Raw genomic sequence first — 21001 nt, forward strand, 5'->3', positions numbered from 1 at the left:
TTGGTTCATTTATTTATTTTTTATTTTAATATTTTTTCCTATCAGTTCTTATTGATTTATTTTCAACCAACCATATATTGATATAATTATAATTTTAAGAAGCCTATTTTTTTAAATTTATGTTTTCCTATGTTAATTAATCTAGATTTATATATATCTTTTTTTTTAATTTAGTAACACTTCTAATATCTATCACATATTATTTATTCATTTTTTAAAAGTTTTTAAGTATCTACATGTAATTTTTATATAATTTCTTTAAGTATGTACTAATATTTTTTCCAGAGTTCTAGAAGACATGTAACGAATTTTAAAGAGTCTCTTAAAGAAGAAAATCACTACATATGTATTTATATTTTAATTTCTTTATTTTGGTGCAAGGCGAAATGTCAACACTTCACATGCAAATTTATTGTACGACAATAAAACAACTATGACGTTACGTTACGATGTAATTTGAAACAAATGACGCATCGCTTTATCCAATATAACCAAAACAAAAAAAAAATTAAACGAACATATCATGCAGTTAGAAATCTAACGCTTCTTTAGGATAGTTGATGCAAAAAGGTTTTATATAAGATAGTTAAAGTTTTTAATTGAATTAAGCGGGTTGTTTCTTTTATAAAATACATCCATAACCGGCATACTTGTTTACATCTTTCACCATTGGTTAAGGAGTTTGCGGGTTTCTATATTTAATTCTTGTCTAATAACTATTGTGTTTTTTTAAAGTATTCTTCAGGCTGATTCATAGACTTCTGCATGCGCTAAAACCAATTGTCGAAGCACTTTTTCCCCTCCTATTGAGACAGCTTCATATCATGATTATTGAGCGTTTCAACAGCATCATCTGAAGACGAAAATCGATGACCACGCATTTGTTTTAATGTGAGGGAATAAAAGGGAGTCATTGGGTGTCAAGTCAGGGCTGGGCGGGCCATAGGTGTCAAGTCAGAGCCGGTCAAAAAATGGCTGCACTGTGGGATAGCATAAAAAAAACTAGCAAAGAATCTGCCGACGGGTACAGATTTCTCTTTGAAATTTGAAATGATTAAATCTGAGATGTTTTGTTAAATAGGTTAGGTTAGGTTGAAAAGAAGGTGCAGATATAAATCCGCCCCATGCCACTATGGACATACACCTAAGCCAGTAATCGGCTTGTTGTGCGCTCTAAAAACTATAAAGTCAGCTTTAAAAAGAAAATTTGAAGTCAGGATTACCGTGCTCCTTACAAAATCCTTAATTGTTTTCAATACCACCTAAGTTGATTCATATCTGGTAATATGTCTCCACCTAAGTGCCGGTATCTGTTAGACGCAAAAGCCGTCCTGCATGCTCTACACCATTTCACAGAGGTGAGCTCGTAGTCCTATTCTTGCTTCCTTTCAGTAATAGCCTCACTTTCTCACGATTTGGATTCCCCATAGGATTTTTGCCGTCCTACTGACCGTTTCGCTGTTCCACAATGTTGCATGCGCATTCGTCTCCCAATCCCTAATCTCGGACTGTGTCGACCCCAAAGGCTTCGGGTTAACCAAGTTATTGACGGCAGTTCTCAGGCCTTCACCGCCAAATCGTTTACCCTTGCATTTCCCCTTACTCCGTTATGGTCCTGCACCCAAACGATGCGGATTTTATCATCCTCAGAGAAGGCGTTAATCTCCTTCTTACACTGCAAGACTGTTCATGACCTTACCGTCCTGGTTGCTATTGCCCTTATGGCAATTTTACTGTCGGTAAAGATGTTCACACTCGACGTCCTCGCGTTAGCACCACACCACTTCACGCATTCCGTGATAGCCCGGATATCCGCCTGCAGGATTATGGTCAGGCAGTCTAAAACAGATCTCAGTCCCTGGGTTCTCAATGTATACCCTCAGGCCCACTCTGTCCTCTAGCTGTGATCCATCCGTGTAACATGATCTTCCAGATGGCAATACAAGGGTTCCGTCAGTCCAAGACTGTGCCGATGGCAGCAGTGCCTCGCACTCGACTTCGGGGTTCATCTCAGGTATCCGATCGGAAACCAGGCGTAAGGAAAATTCCAATCGACAGTTTTTGCCAAATTTGATAGTCGATGTTAATTTTTAGTATTTAGAGCGCAAAACAAGCCGACTACTGGCTTAGGTGTATGTCCATAGTGTCATGGGGCGGATTTATATTCGCACCTTCTTTTCAACTTAACCTAATCTAATAAATGTGGACTTGTGTTATCAACTCTAAATATATCCTTTCAGTTTCTGCCATGGCCAGAGAATTTGACAAAAGCCGATTCATAGTTTAGGGTTAATTAGAAACAACCGGGTCCAACTTTTTCTTTACTTTATTTTATTGGGTTGGCCAAAAAGTAATTGTCGGTAATATAATTGTAATATAGTCGGCGTTGACAAATTTTTTCAACGGCTTGTGACTCTCTAATTGCATTCTTTCTTCTGTCAGTTATCAGCTGTTACGTTAAAGGCCAGAAGTTCTATGAGCGTGGAATACTAAATGTGCCAGGAAGATAGCAAAAGGTTATCGAACAAAATGGCAATTATATATTTGATTAAAGTTCATTCTAAGTTTTATTAAAAATGCATTTACTTTCTTTTAAGAAATCCGCAATTACTTTTTAGGCAACCCAATACTATTTATACTGTGTCTGACGAGTATTCATATATTTCGAATTCAATATCAATTTCTTTGGCCATCAATTAAAAGTCACGTGTTTTATGGCTATATTGCTGTTGTTAGCAATTTATGTTCGTTCACCGCAATATTCAGTCAATAACCGTCAACAACGTTCTTCGATGTTGGCCGGGGTTGTTGCTACATATAATCATATATGCATAAACACACACGCATACATATATAAAGACGATATATGTACATGTGTACATTGGTTGGCACATATAATGCCACGGGTGAGTGCGTGTGTGTGTGTCTCTACATTTATACAAAAATACCAAAGATATTTGCACTTTGAACAACATCAACGAGATTATAAAGTAATGTTTTTATTGAGATTTTTTTTTGTTTTTCCTTTAATTTTTTATTGACTTTTTCCTCATTGATCGCTTTGGGCATTTATTATTTTCTTTTGGTTCTGTTCATTTATTTTGTTTTACTTTCTCTACATACCAGATGAGTACATCGTGCCTTTTGAGTCATATTGAAAATGCAAACAATGTTGCCACACTTTGCAAAGGTAAATTCAATTTTGTTTTTATTTCGACTATGTTGCAATGTGAATGCCAACAGGGGTTCCCGTAATGTTTTACCCCAATTCATTTTATATGCCGTTTAGATAGATTTCAGAGGTAGCAAGGGCATTCTTTACTTATTGGAATAAGGCAGACCGTTGTTTCTATTTTTTTATTCTGTTGACTATTGCTTTCCGTTGATTTGATTTTGTGTATTTACTCAAGAGGAGGGGGAGGTCATTGATTGCTGTTGGTCAGCAGCTTCTGCTTGCCTGCTGTTCTGCTAAAAATAGAGCTAACTAAACGGAAATTTACTTGTGCAGGATGTACACTGAATTTTCGAAGCAGAAAAATAAGAAATTTTCTTCCTAACTAAATTAAATCAATTTCCAGTTGGAAGATTTTCCCCCGTCTAGAGTCAGCACTAATTTACGTTTCCGCCGTCACTATTTTTTTCTATACATATTGACAATCTAAAGTGTATGTTTTTTTTTGATTTGTTGACACACACACAGCGGTGTCCCAATTGACAAGCGCTCAGAAGCTTTTCCCGAGTTTGTTTATAATTTAGCTATGCTATTGATATTGTTATCTCCTCTCAAATAGCACACATTTAAACTAAATAAGTTATCAATAACTTGTTGCTACAAAGGAAAATTACATGACTTTGGCAGATTTAGGACGTAATTAAACATTCAAATGTAGTGATTTACAATTTTCCATAGATTAGATAGATTTTTCAAGTACCTTTATTCAATGCACTCTTCTTATAGATTTGAACCAACTTTCTTGATATCTATGTATGTATATATTTGTATGCTCCAATAAAAAAACTAAAAAAATGTGTTGGCTTACAACTTAAAAGATGATTGCCACTTTAACGAAAATATTTATTTTCATACTACTACCGCCATCTATATGGCAGGTCGCCTACTTTTGGGATAGCCCTCGTAGTATTACAAGTGATATGTGAGTAAAATTTTGATGGCGCTTGCGAGATAAAAATGTTAGTTACGCTCGTTCAAGTACCACACTTTTTGCGTCGACTCATGTTGACAAGCAAAATAAATCGGTCATGTTTGACCCATGACACAGATCACCGTGGCGCAGAGGTTAACACGTCCTCCTCTGCATCTGGCATGTTGACATTAATCCAGTAGTAATTGAGACGACTGCATCTGCCGGAACGTAGTTAAGCCTCTGGTTCGCCGGGGAGGGTTAACTTTTTCAAGTGCTATGGTAGGCGGATGGTCTCTAAGAACGGTTTTCATTGGGAAGCTGCCGACCGCTTCCTTTACAATATGTTCGTAAACGGAATTTAGATCAGCCTGATACTAGATCTGGCAAACTATCGATATTCGCTCAATTCGATAGTTTCGAAATTTTTCTTCTAACCTATCGGTAGTATCGATAAAATTGTTAAATATTGGGTTGCCCAAAAAGTAATTGCGGATTTTTCATATAATCGGCGTTGACAATTTTTTTCACAGCTTGTGACTCTGTAATTGCATTCTTTCTTCTGTCAGTTATCAGCTGTTACTTTTAGCTTGCTTTAGAAAAAAAGTATATTTGATTAAAGTTCATTCTAAGTTTTTTTTAAAAATGCATTTAGTTTCTTTTAAAAAATCCGCAATTACTTTTTGGGCATATATTATAAAATATCCATATTTTCAATGAAAATACGTAGAAACAAGTAAATTCGACCGCACTGAACTTTGATTTGGTGGACCCGCTTTCGATCGGCCTTACAAATGTTTGGCCTGTCAAGTCTAAACCCTTTTTGGGCTTTGCTCTTTTGTTTTATTACTAACACCCAAAGTTGGAGTCTCCCACACCTAAGCCCATGACCCAGAAACTGTTCCATAGTGTTATTAGCTTAGTTTTGAAGACCTTCTTTTAAATAATATAATATATAATAAATAACTAACGTTTCTTCTATGAATTCTTGATTAATCCAATAATTTTTATCAAAAGAAAGGGTACATTTCAGCCAAAAATTAAAGTTTATCGATAGTGTTAAAAACTATTGATATTTACGCAAGAAAGAATCTATCGATAATGTTGGTATTGCATTCGACAGTTTGCTAATTCTACATGATACGCCGCTTGATCTAGGTATTTCCTTTTGTAGCGCTGAACCTTTCACTCTGATTCTTTGGTAAAATTTCCGGATTTCATTTTGATTCCTGCACATCTCAATTCGCTCACACTCAGGTCATTCCATTTCGTTTTTCTTTCTGGGGTAAAGACTTTGATTGCAGGGTCGCTCTGTTTGCCGCATTCTTGGTTTCAGTAGCATTTCGACACTCTTAGTAGTACCGTGGGTTACTTGGGGGAGGCTTATGGTACCCAAGTAAGGATTTCTATGGAGTGGGCAATGGATTGCCACTGCGCCCTTATATCATCGGGAAAAGGAATGCTTTCATCCAGCCGTTGGGTACGTCGTGTGGAGTATGCTGTTGCCATCTGTTGTGTTTGCAGCTTTTCAATGTCCAGCTGCCATGCAGTGTGAGATCGTACTTTTCTCGTCATGCTCAAACGGTTGCGAACCATTGCTGCAGCAAAGTTTTATGAACGGGTGTTTTCAATTTCAAATACCTACCGTTATGGACATCATTCTTACAAAATGTGTATGTATACCAACCTCAATTTTAAATAACTCTTAAATACAATAATTAAAGGCTACTTTATGAAGTCTTGGACATTTACTTTGAGGTGTTACAAACAGAATGATGAAATTCGTATACCCCCATCCTACGGTGTAGGGTATAAAAATATCAGAGATATCTAATGCTATCAGGATTTATGAGTACTTTAGGCTTGTAAAACTTTTCTTAAAAAAGGAATCGCTTTGTATTACCATCAGCTGAGCCATTAACTCTAAGATTTTTTGTTCTGTGGAAAGCTGACTATCGTCAAGGACTAAAGCTTCCTTCTGAAGTTTGGGTACAATGGAATATGTTTAAAAGAAATCTTTCTTAAATTAAATTAAATTACATTTTGTTTGCTTTGTCCTATTGTTTGGCCCATCTCTCTAAAAACTGCTTTTTTTGACAATGGGATGGCAATTGGATGCATGACGCCTAAATTTTAGGATTTGGAGTAAGCGAAATTTCTATGTGTGAAGATTTATATCAATCTTGCAATAAAAACGGCGTTTTGTTGACCAAGTTGTTGATAAAGTTAATTTCTAATCTCGCTATACACTAAATTACTACATGCATACGTATATGTATGTATGTACACAGACAGAAATAATTTTGACATTCAATAACTTTTATTAAAGAAGGAACTACAAAATTTGTCAATTTTCCTGCAAGAAAGCAAATTTTAGCAACCCAAAGTACAAATTGGGTGTCAGCAATCATTCGCTTAGCAAACCAACAAATAAAATGTATTCTCAACAACAAAAACAACAACAACATAATTGATAAAATGTGCCAAGTAACTCAAAAAACAAACAAACAATTAACTCAAAAACCGAAATCATCAATTCTCTTATCAAAATTGTCGAGAACCAACTCTTCACAGACATATAAATTTGTTGCATTTTTCTTGCAGTGTTTTTTTCTGTGTATATTAAAGTTTTTATCAATCAGGTATTGCTTTTATTAACTGTTTTGACCCCTAAACCCCCGCTGCATATAGCAGGCAGTTCATTTGTTTCATTTATCAGGCAGTCTTTGTTAAAGTTTTCATGTTCATGTTCTTGTGTGTTGTTTTTTTTTTGTCTTCAACGGATAATTTTTTATCTCGAATGATTCAATTTTGTTTTTGTTGTTGTTCGCACACATGCACATTTCTTTTATCATTTTATTGAGCACAAAAATTTCCTTGAACTGCCGCCGCTGGTTTGGTAAAGATATTCCGTTTTGTATTTCGCATAAGCTTCCACTGTCAGTTGGTTGGTTGTTCGTTTATTCTCATACTATTTTCCCATTGTTACTTCTCTGTATTTCTCTCGCGTATTGTCTACTGTGGGTGTTGTGTGAGCGCAGAGTACATTTGACATAGTGATAAGAGAGCACCCATAAAGTCAACGCCAACGCCAACAACAACAATATAAATGAGTGTTATGAAGAGGCGGCCAACATTTAAACAATGGTCAGAGCCAATTCAGTTCAGTCAGTCAGCCAGCAAGAGCAGAAATACTTATAAACTAAACTGAAAAGGTTGTACATTTGTTATTGTTGTTATGTATACGAAAATAGATTAATGGAAAAGTTGCATATTTTCTTTTTATTTCCTTGTCTGCCTCCACATCTTTCAAAGTATGCCGTTGTTTGCCATTTTCTGTATTTTTGTTGTTGTTGTTGTTGTTGTCCTCAACACAATTGCATGTGTATTTTGCCAGTCAGCGAGTGAGAGAGCGAGCGAGGCCACCATCTTCTGACATCACAGGTGCTAAAAATAATTATAATGCTCATGAAAGCGAGACTTGACAATTACCAGCTCATTGACACACAGTGAATCCTTGGTGCCACAGTGCATTGTACCATAGATGTGTTTTGATGTGCCGAATTATTGATTTTTTTTCGCGAATGAAACAAGTTGGACAATTTCTGGTACGCAAAAAACTTGGATAACATAATCGCTCCCAAAAAATTTCCTTTTATGAAATAAATATTTATTATCCATCGGCCTTATTCAAAAAAATTTAATGTAGATTTGAAATAGATTAATTTGACAGATTTTTTTTTTATAGAACTGTCAAATAAACCTCTTACAAATCTACATTAAGTTTTGGGAATAATCGCTGGTACTATGTTTGTTTTTCACGAAATTTTTTAGTGATTACTTTTTTTAGATAATAAACAACTTGCTGATTTCATTCAGTAGGACATTCCACCATTACTTATGAAAAATTCATCAAAAAGTATTATGTTTTTATTGAGATTTCTGTAATGTTTCAAAAAAGTAACCGTGAAAAATGTGTGTGTTTCAACTGTGGAAAACGAATATAGTACCAGCCTTAAGGCTGTATATACATCTCTTTTAGGTACCGAGCGGAATTAGTTTCATATCAACCAGTGCATGCTTGATTCAAATTTTACTTTGTGACGAAGTGGCTTCCTTCTTAACCCATTAACTCCTGAACTTCGATTCCCTTGTCCATGTTTGATAAAATTTCGTATTTTCATTATTTAGAGGATTTATACTGACCCAGAAATTTTTTATTTTTTTTTTAACTTGGTTTGAATAAGGCTGTATGTAAATCTCTTTTAGGTACCGAGGAGAACTTGTGTCATATAACCAGTGCATTCTTGATTCAAATTTTACTTCGTGACGAAGGGGATTCCTTCCTAACACATTAACGCCTGACCCTCGATTCCCTTGTCCGTTTTGATAAAATTTCATATTTTCATTATTGAGAGGATTTATACTAACCCAGAAATTTTTTAAAATATATTTTTTTAAACTTTGGTTTTTATTTTTTTTTTTTTTTTTAAATTAAAATCAAAATTTCCTAGTATTTTATGACCATTTAGAGAAGAAATTTGAATTTTAATGACTTTGACATTAGGTTAGGTTTAAGTGGCAGTCTGCCATCAGATTCACTTAGACGTTTTCGTCCATTGTGATACCACAGGAACAGAAGAAGGAAGATGCCTGTTCTAGCCAATGACAGCAAAGCAGTAGACCTCTTCAAGTCTAGATGAGGCCACACAAGCCATTTTTCCCCAAAACATGACCTTATTTGATGGTAAAATTTTCTTAATAAGTTTCATTCGTCCACTTTACGCCTATCCTTTTTCCTAATTCGAGCTAGAATTTTTCTAAACAGCTCTTTTCTTGGGTATTTTTCTACCCATTCGGCGTTAATGGGTTAAAGCCAAGTCAAACAGAGTGCCGCTGAATGGCACTCTTGTAGATAAGTTTAGGTAGACGGTATTTGAGAACAAACATTTAACGCCATTAACGGTGTGTTGACATGATCACAATCAGTGGTGCCGTTTTTCGTAGGTTCGTACCAAAATCGGTAGGTTTTTATTTTCTTGGTAGGTTGGTAGACTCTCCCGTCGTCAAAATTCGTGTATGCGTAATAGTTAAGAGTGCAGAACAAAACCATGGAAGTCGAGTGGCCAAATACTGTAACTACTTCAAATTTCAGAAAACGCCGTAAGTTCTGAGATTGACTGTAACTGGTAAAAATGCAAATGCAAATGCAAATTTTGCCTATGAACATTCTCACATATCAATGAGTGCAGTGCGATTCAAGTTTAAACTCAATGATAAGGGGCCTCCTTTTTACAGCCGAGTTCGAACGGCGTGCCTCAGTATGACACCACTTTGGAGTGAAGTTTTACATGGCATGGTACCTCACAAATGTTGCCAGCATTAGGAAGGGAAAACCACCGCTGAAAATTTTTTCTGACGGTCTCGCCAGGATTCGAACCCAGGCGTTCAGCGTCATAGGCGGACATGCTAACCTCTGCGCTACCGTGGCCTACAAACGAACTGTAACTGGTACGCATGTAAATTCGTAAATTCTAGGTTGGAAATGCGGCTTTTGTGCGTTGAATGCCTTCAATCGGAAATCAGGGCTATGTGGCAGCTGCACACAGATAAAAATAATTTTGAAAAACAACAACTTTGGCTGAAAAAACGACTACGGAAGTTGTTAGTTTTCCTGCAACAATTTATTTTGAATCTCAACTACCCAAAGTTCAAAATTGTTGTTGAAAGGCACTCTTTGCAAGACAACTTATAACAACAACTACAATATATCCATAAGCAAGGCAAAAAACCATCTACCAATCGGCAGCATGTGCTCTGCTTCGGGTGGTGGTGTTTTTATTTTATTTTTTCGGTTCGCACTGCTTTGCCTCGTTCGTTTTACAGCAGTATGGGCTATGTGGCAGCTGCACACAGATAAAAATAATTTTGAAAAACAACAACTTTGGTTGAAAAAACGACTACGGAAGTTGTTAGTTTTCCTGCAACAATTTATTTTGAATCTCAACTACCCAAAGTTCAAAATTGTTGTTGAAAGGCACTCTTTGCAAGACAACTTATAACAACAACTACAATATATCCATAAGCAAGGCAAAAAACCATCTACCAATCGGCAGCATGTGCTCTGCTTCGGGTGGTGGTGTTTTTATTTTATTTTTTCGGTTCGCACTGCTTTGCCTCGTTCGTTTTACAGCAGTATTAAGTGTCTCAATAAATTAATTTAAAAAAAAAGAAAAAAAACTATTTTAAAATTTTTTTCTGAATTCAAAATTCATATTTTTTTTATGCCAAATTTTATAAAATAAATTTAATTAACAAAAAAATAAAAATATTTTTTGACCGACCGGGGGACTCGAATCTGGGTTTGCAAGTCGTATATGGCATGCAGTTTTGTTCTCTACATGGTAGTACGCCTATTTTACAACTAATTCAACTAAAGAATTTGTTGAAAGTCAACAAAATTTCAATAACTTTGTGTGTTAAGTCTCTTGTAGAGACTTATTTACGTACTTCAACAAATAATGTCTTCGATTCAATGCCAATGCCAAAATCCGTTGAGAATTTAAAGTTTCACATTTTTCTGTGCATACAAATATGGTCAGATCTAGTCCTTACTCAGATGTTGAGGGGTCCATGCAACTCACTGAACAGCGAATGTGGGTAGTAAAGCGAATTTTTGGGCTCAAACATTTAAATCGGTAGATCGCTTTATCCAAACTCGGCGTGGTTGTTCATTGAAATCGGGACAAAACTACGTCTTTCTGAACTCAATATTTCTTATCGGGAGATCGGTATAAAGGCTGCTATATCAAGATATATGCCATAGCACGAACTTGTCTTGATCCTATATGAATAACGTCGTTCGAGTACTTTGTAGCGTTGAAAATGTATAATTTGAAGTGTTCCAAATGGAATGGCAAAATGGCTAACTCTTCGGTGGTGGGCGTAAAAACATTTGCCACTTTTTTAGCTTTTAAAACTTTTGGTAGCATGTTTTCTTCAATTTTGGTATGAAATAATTTTCTAGAGTGGCAATCAATACTGATCACAATTTGTGATATACTGCTTAGCTTAGTTAGATGTAGTGGTGATATGTGGAAATTCTATGAATTTTGTTGTATACAAGAAACTATACCCCAAGATTTTTATTCTAGTTTTTCTTAAATTTTACCAATATTGTATTAACTGGATAACCCACTCTTGTACATTTCCCAACTGGTGACTGTCCTAAGCAAAACGTTTATTTTTTACCTTGCTCGCGAAAAAGTAAAATGAAAAAAATTGAAAACGAAAACAAACCCAATACATTTGCTTGCTTGCTGTCGTTGTGTGTCGCTGAAGTGAAGGCAGTCTGCTCTTGGCTGATGTGATATAGGGTTGCTGCTGATACCAGGATACACTTATGTTTCGTTTACCTTGGGATTAGTAAAAGTAGACTAACCCACTTTTCAAATTATCATGGAAAATCTTATAGCAAACAAATTTAATTGGATATTTTTTAATCAATACCAGAAGAGGGTTGCTTAAGTTGCTTGTAGCAGTAGCTTATATCTAATAGAATAGATGGCAGAGAGCGGTTTGTTGTTTATGGAATCTTTGTTGTCAACAATGCATGTTATTAGAATAGAAGATTATCAAAGTAGTCCAATGTTTGCATTTGCATCAAGTCGACATCAAGAGCTTTTGCTTGACACAATTATAAATTGGTGATCTGTTAGAAGGAAAAGATATTGCAACTGACATCGAAAAGACTAGCAACGCAAAATATTTCATCAAAAGGTGTTAAAGGTTTTGTCAGGTAGCAGCTACGGAATCTATTATCCCCATTAGCGAATCCAGCCCAGCATCCTGGGTGGGTCAATGAAATTTTTAAAACTCTGGCGGAGGGATGAGGCTACAACTTCTCTGGGGGTGCTTAGCCCACCCCTGAGAGGCCTTTCTATGCTTATGGTTATCCCTAATACTATGACTGATTATCCGAGCTTTGTGAATTACATGGAGTGATTAGTTTTATTTTTAAAATCGTATTTCCATTTTTAAAATCGTATATTTAAGTGGGGGTCTGGGCTTTGCGTTTTAAGAACTCAAGTGATTTTTCCAATTTTTATAAAAAATGTATATTTTGAAATATTTACATATAGGTTATGTTTAAGTGGTACATATAGGTTAGGTCAGACAGACTTAGAAGTTTTCTTCCATTGTGATACTTTAGGAACAGGAGAAGTAAGATGACTTGTAGTTCCTTACTACTGTTGATCGATCTAGATCGCGTTGCAAAGGGCCAACAACTTGCGAATGTACCCATCGGCTAAATCAGGCAAGTTCTCAAAGAAAAGCGGAACCTAAAGCGGAACACCTTGACTGCCAATGCAGAACACACACACAACATAGTAAATATCTTTGCTGAAAGGTATTTTCTTTGATATAAAGTATTTTTGTATTTTAAATGGAATGTCTATAACTCCTTAATTTGTGTCTAGTTTTCAAAGATAAAAATCTAAAATGAAGATCAAGACATTGTTGAATGTTGGGAAATTGACTTTGGAACAAAACAATAGTATGCCTTAGTTTAAGATGCAAAATAGCCTTACAAATAGTAGCGTCTTTTAATGTTAAGTTTTTTTTTATATATATATATTTTTTTAGCTTAAGATTTCAATTTCTTTCTGATGTCTATGCGTTCAAGATCAGTTATTTTTGCCTGGCACAAAGCAGGGGTAACTACCAAAACAATGGTTGTTCAACTCATTTATTAGTTGACAAACGTGGGTGATTTTACTTATTGATAAAATCCCCATTTGGTTTTAAATCAAAAATATTTTCAAAAATTTTGTTCGCAAGGTCTTCAACGAATTACCCACTTAATCTTGAATATTATGAGCTTTAAAACAGATAGGCCATTATAAAGTCGGGCGGTGTCGACTTTATAATACCCTACACTTACCCTATAGGTACAAAGTGGGGGCTTTGTTTTATTCCGGATCAATTTTGATGGACCTCGTCTGATTTTTTTAGATGAGTTATTAAACAATCCGTATCACATTTCGAGCAAATATGTTCAAACTGACAACATTATTACAAATTACCCAAAAATTATGGGAACTATATCTAATTCTAACCCGGTTCTCATCGAAAAAAGCGTTGGGCAAAATTTTGGCAAGATTGGTCAAAAAATGCGCTTGCAGTGGCTCTAGAAGTAAAAATCGGGCGATATACATATATGACAGCTATATCTAAATCTGAACTGATTTCAATGAAACTCACCGGCGATGTATAGAGTCATATGAAAATTCTTCATGTCAAATTTCAAGAGAATCGGTTAACAAATGACCATTTTATTGCAGTATTACTGCAAAGCGGACTATGTATGTATGGGAGCTATATGTATATGGGAGCTATATCCATATCTGAACCGATTTTTTCCAATTAAATAGGCTTCGCTTCTAGACCGAAAAACTTGCCCATACCAAATTTGAAGAGGATCTGGTGAAAATTGCGGCGTGTAGTTTGTACACAAATTAACATGGACAGACCGACAGACAGGCGGACAGACCGACAAACAGACGGACAAAGCTAAATCGAATAAGAATTCTAAGTCGATTGGTGTACTTATCAATGTGTCTATCTCTCTTTCTTTTGGGTGTTACAAACAAATTCACTAAGCTATAATACCCTGTACCACAGTAGTGGTGGAGGGTATAAAAATATAGTCTAAATGGGAAAACATTATTGCTCACAACTTCAAAGAAAGCTGTCAGAAATAATTTTGAAAACATTTTGATTTTCATACAGCTCCAATTTTGGGGAAAGACTTCATAAGGTTTGTTGTTGTTGTTGCATATGCAAGCTAACATCGTCGTACACCACGTTTCATCTTTGTTTTTTGTTGATCTGTTTTTTCACAGTTCTTTTTGGTGTCTATGCGTTCCAGATCAGTTATTTTTGGCTGGCTTTTACCACAGGATGGGTTATTTTATTTATTAATGGTAAATGCCAGCCAAAAATAACTGAAATTGAACGCAACGATAACAAAAAGGACTATGAAAAATTAAGATGCTAATTCAGAAAAGAAAAAAAAACTATTTCGGCCGGGCCGAATCTTATATACCCTCCACTATGGATCGCATTTGTCAAGTTCTTTGAATGACTTTTTCAAATAGAAAAACACCAGTCATTGAAAAACACCTCCTCCAAAATTTCAGGCAAATCGAGTAATAATTGTGCCATCCAGAGGCTCAAAAAGTCAAACTAGGAGATCGGTTTATATGGCAGCTATATCAGGTTATACACCGATTAAGACCATACTTGGAAGTTGTTGGAATTTATACCAAAACGACGTATGCAAAATTTCAACCATATTGGATAAGAATTGCGCCCTCTAGAAGGCCAAGAAGTCTAGTCAGGAGATCGGTTTATATGGTGCCTATATCAGGATATGGACTGATTTAGACCATGCCTAACACAGTTGTTGGAAATCAAAATAAAAAACTTCATGCAAAATTTCGGCCAAATCGGATAAGAATTGCGCCCTCTAGAGGCTCAAGAAGTCTTATGGGTAGATCGGTTTCTATGGCGGCTATATCACGTTATGGATTGATTTAGACTTCATGCAAAATTCCAGCTAAATCGGATAAGAATTGCGCAAATCGGATAAGTGGCTCAAGAAGTCAAGACCCAAGATCGGTTTATATGGCAGCTATATCAAAACATGGACCGATTTGGCCCATTTACAATCGCAGCCGACCTACACTAATAAGAAAATTTTGTGCAAAATTTCAAGCGCTTAGCTTTACTCCTTCGAAAGTTGGCGCTCTTTCGAAAGACGGACGGACATGCCTAGATCGACTTAAAATGTCACGATGATCAAGAATATATATACTTTATGGGGTCTTAGACGCATATTTCGAGGTGTTTAAAACGGAATGACGAAATTAGTATTCTCCCCATCCTTTGGTGGAGGGTATAAAAAATAATAATAAATGGACAGTCGTCTGTTTTGGTAAAAAAAAACCCACGAATAAGAAGAAATCTTAAATTGTCGGCCAACTTTTTTTTCTGTGTACGAAATGACATAATGAATATACCCCTGTCCTGTGGTGGTGGGTATTAAAAGTAGTAAATTTTGAACTAACAAGAGATTCAGTCAGCTAGCGAAATTGGATTTGATAGGTTGTGTCCTTTAGGTATTGCTTATGCGACTTTAAGTTTAAGAAAATCTACTTATTTTGAAGTCTTGCTTTAATCTTTAACATTTATAAATTTGTAGTTTTTTTTGATTTGTAGTGTTCGAGAGGGACCACCGAGGTGCAGTGTTAAGCATGTCCGCCTATGACACCGAACGCCTGGGTTCAAATCCTGGTGTGAACATCAGAAAATTTTTCAGCGGTGATTATCCGGTTGGCTACATTTGTAAGGTATCCCGTCATGTTAAAACTTCTCTACCAAATTGTGTCGCTGTGCGGCACGCTGTTCGGACTCGGTATAAAAAAGGAGGCTCTTTATCAGTGAGCTTAATCTTCATTTGGACTCTACTCATTGATGTGAGAGAGGAATCCCCTGCTGCTTAATGGAAATTTAGTAGTTCTTGGTAGTTTTCTAGAACGCCTAATGTGTCTCGACGTTGTATTAAAAATGGCATTTAATGATTGAACAATCATTTCGTATTAGATGGTGTCAATGACAACATGATTGTCTTGTTTTTTTTTTTTTTTTTGCTGTTAGTTATTCACGTCAATTGCTGTCTTTCTTTCAATTGATTTTCCCTTATCTTTTGGAAAGAAAAATACATTTATTTAAATCCCCACTATCTTCAGTAATTCACATCAATTAATTGTTTTGCCTTTAAACACATTTACTCGTGTGTGTGTGTGTGTGTGTGTGTGTGTGTGCGCTATGTGTGATTGTAATAGCTATAGTTCTTCTTCCGCAATGTGGCCTCAAGCAATGACTACGTAATGAGTTTGCTGTGCACGAGCATATTGTGTTGGTATTTTAGTTTTACTTGCCGCGCTATTCTTTTAGGTTCGTTTTTGTTTTTCTTATTTTTTTTTGGGTTGCCATTATCGTCACCTCTAAATGCGGGCAGAAAAAAAGAACATTTCATGGCTTTTGTTTGTTTGCATGTACTCGTCGTAGCAGGCAAATTATAAACAGCAGTCATTCAAAAACAGAGAAAAAAATGTGGTGATGCGGGTTAGGGTAAGGGAGAGATTGAGTTTGTACTAAGAAGGATTGATGGCCAAGGTGAAATGCCGTGAGTAGTGAGCACAAAAGCTATATCGGTGAGAGTTTCGAATGACAAAACCTCTTAAAAAAAAACTGCATAGAAAAATGCAATCCCTCAGTCAACAGAAGAACACCTTTACTCAGTGTGATGCAAAATATAAACGTTGAGTGTTTTCGATCTGAGAGAATTAGGTTAGAGAAGACTCGATGTCTCATTATTTTTTTTTTTGCTCTTTAACAAGTGCATTTAGAAGCAACAAAATTTAAAAAAAAGGCAAAGACATGCCCACCAGGCATAATTAATGTTAATGATAGTGATCTTGGTATTTTGCGACAGCCTTCTTTGTAAAATAATAAATTATACATTAATTTGTATATGTTTTTTTCTTCTTTCCTAATATATATGCGAACATTTGTTTTGAGGTTTTTTTCAAGATTCAAAACAAAAAGGCTGCGCTTGATAATCTTGAGATGGAAAGTTTTTTTTGTTGCATATATACTTTTTTCATGTGTTTTCATATTTCTCATCGTGGGCAAAGAGATTATTTTTTAATATATTTTGATTTATGCCAAAACTTGCCTATTAGGTAAGAATGGCAGTCCTTTACAGACTCACTTAGAAAATGTTAGTCTATTGTCCATATCACAGTTGCGACAGACCAAGACCTCTGGTGTGATCGAACCCACAGCCCCGCACTGTCAGTCCGAGAAGGCTACCAACTCGGCTACCGGGCCGCCTAACTTGCATATTAAGAAATTTTAACTTATTGATTCTGTTTTACTAAGGTAAATGATTGTAAAATAACTCAGGGACCTAATTACCGCATCCGTGATCGAGTACGCTTTCGTATCGAATGAAATTTTATATCGTACTATTTGTATATTATTTCACTTTAATATACATTTTAATGACAAATTGTTTAAAAATTATGATCGATTTAAACATCCGCGTTAAGAAAAATCAAAAAATGTTGTTTAATAAAGAAATGCATAATTCGCAACAGACAGATTTCGAACGATTTTACTCGATCACGGATGCCGTAATAAGGCCCCAGTATTACCGTTACCGTTTATCGTTCCACATATCTCTTCTTGTTTGCGTGCACTTTCTTACGAACAACTGGAGATGTTTTTCTGCCAAAGCCATAAACTTTTTGTCACTGGATTCGTTCGTCAAATATATGAAATCAGCTGTTTATCCTTATAAAGTTAGATGATTTTCGTCGAGTTAGCGAACAAGTTAATTGCCTAAAACTTAGTTTTTCTGCCAGTTTATTTAGTGCTTAATGATACGTTTAGGTTAAAGTGGCACTCTGCCATCAAACAAACTGAGACCATAGGGACAGGAGAAAAAAGATGTCCTTCGGGCCTGATCCTGAGGTCTTAGTTTACATGACGCTAGAGGCATACCCACAGATTCCAGTTCCCCTAGAATATGTAATATAGTTCCTAGTAATGCAAGCTCATCTGATCTACAATTCCCTGGGATATCTCTTTGGCACCCAGAACAGGTGAATTTTGAACTGTTCAGGCAACTAGTTGGAGATTTCCAATATTGGCGCAATACTCAGTGTTCAACGCACTGCTAGAACAAAATTTTATTTCTTATTATAGAGTTATTCTTAAGTAATGTTTTGAGTATGCTGCCTTGCAAATTCGACCACCTATGCGTATGAGTATTATAAAGATATTCAGAATTATTATACGCTACCCATGCCAGCTTGACGTCACCATTTATATCACTGTGGCATAGTTTCAGGGTCGTGGTCTGGATTGCAATTGGCTGGCTGTAGGCAATAGGCAAGAGGAGCAAAACCCATAAAGGTTTCAAAATTCTTTGACCATCAGTTTTTGTATGAGCGGCATAGTTTCATTCTACTTTTTCAATACTCATCATAGAGCTTTGAAATTTGAAAGGGATAGATATTCTTTATTTTCTACGATCCTTGGTATAAGAAGTCATATTAGCTGAAATTCAGCATTTTGAGTTCACCGTACGTTGTTGTTGTTGTTGTAGCAGTTTATTGAGTTCTACCATTCGTCTGTTTGATTCTGTTGTGAGTGTCAAGACCCAGGAACCCTGCGACTACGATGGGGTGCGTCCACAGGGATCTGGGTCTGAGTCGATTGGGTCTGGTCATGCAGTTAAACAGGTGACGTTTATCGTGCGGTCCCTGGTTACAATCGGGACATACATCTTGCACGTCGGCATCAATCCTTGCTCTGTAGGAGTTGTGGCGGCTGCATCTGCCGGAGCGTAATTGAGCCAGAACTACTTTGGTTTGCCGGGGGAGGTCAATTTCTTCAGGTGGAATTTCTTCAATTTCTTCACAGTACGTGAAATACTCTTGCAAAGATTGTTCAACTCAGGTGCATGTTTTGGTTTGTTCACCATATATCATATTTGGTCACAAGTATATCGCCGATTTTAGGTATTTTGTAGATCTGGGATTATTTCCAATCGAATTTGATATTTCGGTTTCTCAAGAGGTTAACGTCCTGGAATAAAGTTTTAAAACTGGTATACGCTTCGGAAATAGCCCCCATACAATACATGTTTACAATTTCGGTCTAGATTTTGGTAATTTTTTGAGCTTCTAGAGCAAAGATGGGCAAAATTTAAATCCGCAAGGCATAGGAAAAACAAACAGCCGCATACGTACAGTGTAAATAACTTCGTGTTGTTTCGTTCGGCTGATTCAATTTCAAAGCTATTTCATTTAGTTGATGTTTGATGATATTCACACAAATAGAGTTTGGTCAATAGTGGTAATATGCCCATCACTGTTCTAGAGGGAGCAATTCAAATTCCGTTTTGCACGATGGCTTCTCCTATGAGCTCTAACATTTAACACAACAAGTATGGCCCGAATCGGTCTGTAGTCCGATATATGTAGCTTGTATATGAACCGAGATCTCGATTTGATTTTAAGCCTCTAGAGGGCGCTATTCTTATACTACATGGTAGCTGATACCAATTCAAACTTTTGGCAAACAACTGGTTTTTCGGCTGACTCAGAGCAATAGTCAAAGGAAAGGTTGTCTTATCGAGCAAAAGTGCTATAGATTACTTGCTCGATATGACCATATTTCCTTTGACTATTGCTCTGAGTCAGCCAAAAAAAACCAGTTATAAGCTGCACGAATGTTAGCTGCCAATATTTTGGCTCATTCCCATACAAGGGCTTTCTGCAGCCCATCCATACTGACACATTTTTTAGTTCTGACATTACCAACCAAATAGAAAAGTAAATAGGATTGGCATCTGTCGAATTGGACAGCCAAATGAGGTGCCGATTTTTTAGCCATTCTTGGTTTACACTTGGTTTATGTGACGGTGCCGAGTCTTGTTGGTACGTCCATGGTCTATGATGGAAACGTTTGTGTGCCCACGGCTCCAAAGCAGCTATACAAATGTTTTCCCAATAAAATGTCCCATTTAATTTGACGCCAGGCTCGACGAAAACGATTGGAAAGCGTCCTTCATCGCTTCGGGTGGTCGTTTGGCTAAAATTCTCGTATGTGCGCTCGGTTAAGTAAATATGATCTTTTTAAGGGCTTACAAATGTCAAATATTGGGATATTCTTCTCGTTTGAGCAAACTATGCTCGGAAATTTACCACGTTCATGCAAGCGGAACAACTGTTTTCGTTTGGTGGACATTGTCACTACGGCGTGGATTTAATCGATTTCAAGCCTTCATTCGGCGAATCACTTCAGGTTTTGTTGCAGTTTTTTTGGACCACCGCCATGTTAATATTGTAACGATTTATGGTGCGATACACAAACATTTGGTCCAATTTCAGGTGTTTGAGTTCGCCAACAATAACTATTTGCCAAATATAAGGTAACCACACTTTAACTTAAACTCCATCGCGAATAATTTGCTTTTTAAATAAACTCGGAGGCAAATGTCAATAAAACAAATATGCAGCTTTCATTTCTAGTTTGGTAGATAAACCAGTGACTTGATAACACTTCGTGCCATCTACCCTGTATTAATAGTATGTGGTCTCTGTGCCCGATCTTAAATTTTTTATAACTAGTCCTTCAGTCTAGCAATATTTATTCTTATAGTAACATTTTCCTGACTCTCTTCCCCTTGGAAGCTTTAAAAATAAAAAAAATATATAGATAATCTCCCTTTAGTTTTGGTCGAGATTAATTTGTGTTGGAGCATAGGGCTTCTACAAAATTTCTCTATTCGATTCTATTGTTCGCTAATATTTTCCATATATTTCCATAGTTCTCTATGTCTTTCATTAGACTTATTGAACATTATGGGATACCTAGGGCGACACATGAGGACGAGTGCGGCACACAGCTGCCAGCGTCAAGGTCTTTGATTGACAGAACTCTGGTATTGCCATCTGGAAGATCATGCTTCATGGATGGATCAAAGATAGAGAACAGAGTGGGCCTGGGGGTCTACATTGAGAACACAGGGACTGTGATCTGTTTCCGACTGCCTGACCTGAATATGGCCCTGCAGGCTGAGATCCTGGCGATCGCGGAATGTGTGAGGCGGTGTGGTGTTAACGCGAGAACGAGTATGAACATCTTTACGGGCAGTAATCTGGCCATCAGGGCAATAACAAGCAGGACGCTAAGGTCACGAACGATCTTGGAGTGTA

At 36.5% G+C, this 21001-nt stretch overlaps 1 protein-coding gene and 1 long non-coding RNA gene across 3 annotated transcripts in view; one reads left to right on the forward strand and one right to left on the reverse strand.

Annotated features, from left to right (window-relative positions):
* Positions 1–21001, forward strand: part of LOC106090419 (uncharacterized) — a 111971-nt gene that overhangs the window by 8092 nt on the left and 82878 nt on the right. The gene's annotated exons all lie outside the window — the stretch shown is intronic.
* LOC106090421 (uncharacterized) lies at positions 7338–7968 on the reverse strand. Its single transcript, XR_001221824.2, has 2 exons — positions 7682–7968; positions 7338–7589 (listed from the first exon to the last, which is right to left on the reverse strand). It is a non-coding gene; the product is annotated as an uncharacterized LOC106090421 (long non-coding RNA).

Source organism: Stomoxys calcitrans, chromosome 3 (assembly GCF_963082655.1).
Source record: "Stomoxys calcitrans chromosome 3, idStoCalc2.1, whole genome shotgun sequence".
NCBI lineage: Eukaryota > Metazoa > Arthropoda > Insecta > Diptera > Muscidae > Stomoxys > Stomoxys calcitrans.